Genomic DNA, 2006 nt, shown 5'->3' on the forward strand with positions numbered 1-2006 from the left:
CCCGCCACATTCTTTTTGTATGTGTCTGTCCCAAGTCTTTAATTCAGTGGTTGTCGTTTGTTGATGTGTTACATCTTAGTTTTTCGTTTATATTTGTACATAAAATAGGTCGTTAGTTTTTTTCTCGTTTGAATTGTAATTACATTTGTCATTTCGGGGCCTTTTATAGTGGATTATGCGGTATGGGATGTGATCATTGTTGAAGGCCGTACGGTGACCTATAATTGTTAGTTTCTACGTCATTTGGTTTCTTGTGGAGAGTTGTCTCGTTGGCAATGATACCCCCGTCACCTAAGGAAGTTGTGTCTAGTACCCGAAGTGGTATGCGAGCGAGTGCTTTCGCTTGTTGTCCGTCGTCGTCTGTCGTAAGTGTTTTTTTAAATTTCTTTCGAAACTACTGTGCAAAATTCTTTCAAAATTAGTTTTTTTTTCGACTTGAATGTTTCCTTTACAAAAAGACTGTTTCGATTTTTTACTTATTAAAAGCACAGCCGCTGTTACTAACTTGATAAAGAGGATATAATGGGCACACATTATTTTTTTTTTATAATATCTCGAAAACCGTTGCATTTATCCCAAATCTGTCGAGGGTTCATCATGACAAAATGGACCTTTGCCGAGAATTTCAGAATGATCGGTTTGACCCATATCTGAGTTGTGTCCTTTCAGTGAAAATATTTTTTTGAATAGCTACATGTATTGTCATCACTTGGCGTCCGTCGATTATGACCGGCAACCAACAATATGGAGACTGATACTTAGTAAAGGCAATAGTAGTATTTAAATTGAAATAAAAGTAAACGGTAACTACAGACTCTGACGGACGACAAGCAATTGCAAAAGCACACATAACCCTTAGAGTACTAAACACATCTTCTTGCTACAAACATGCCAAATATAATAGATAATCCAAGGAGCCTGCATTGTTCACCATTTATATGGGCCCTATTCGAATTGATTATGAAATAAAGTTCTATCATGTGCAGACATATAGAGTAAATAACTTTAATATCAATCAAGCTTGATTGAATTTAGTGTTTATCATTCTCAAAAAGAAAACGAATATGTTTACAATAGGGTTTTGATACAAACTTTGTCCTCACTGGCGGCCATAATTAACTTCGGATCATGTCAAACGCAACAGCTCTTTTTAAAAACATCGGAAACTAGGTACACAATGTATATTTATACTAAGTTTAAACTCAGTCATTTTAGTGTTTATAAGAAGAATATTTTGAACATTTTTAAAGTCCCTTGGCGGTCATGTGTTTTAACCAGTTTGTAACTATAAGTTACAACACTTGAATCGGACCTTATAGTGCACATGTATATCAAGTTTGGTTCAATTCTTATAAGTGGTTCTTAAAATAAAGATGAAAATGTTGTTTCCCATATTGTTTCAATGATCACAAAGTAACAAGGCTAAGGTTGTTATAATGATATAGCGATGTCCCTATTTCCACATAATATGTCGTTATTACGACATAGCGATGTCGTTATTCGCTATGTCGTTATTTCCACATTATATGTCGTAATTACGACATAGCGATGTCGTTATAACGACATGATATGTGGAAATTATGACATAGCGATGTCGTAATAGCGACATGTTATGTCGAAATTACGACACAGTGATGTCGCTAATTACGACATAATTTTTTTTTTTTTGAATGGCCCTTATCGGCTTCCGTACTACATTGATTTGTATTTTGTATTTGAATTTTTGATAAATTGTTGTTGCCTTAATTTATAACAAGTTTCCCCAAAACGAAACATTATGTTGAGTCAATGATAACAAAATATTATCTCTTTTATATTTTCTTATTATATTGACAGAAATATACTGACATTATGTGCAATAAGAAGAAGTGAAAAGAACAAATCGTGATACTATTGTTTAGGCAAACCGTGCAACTATAACATCAATTTATCGATGAAATAAGTCAAATGGGGTAAAGTCTGGAACAAATATATATGCCAATATAAAAGAAAAGAAAACTTCTATA

This window comes from Mytilus galloprovincialis, chromosome 3 (assembly GCF_965363235.1).
Source record: "Mytilus galloprovincialis chromosome 3, xbMytGall1.hap1.1, whole genome shotgun sequence".
NCBI classification, from domain to species: Eukaryota; Metazoa; Mollusca; class Bivalvia; order Mytilida; family Mytilidae; genus Mytilus; species Mytilus galloprovincialis.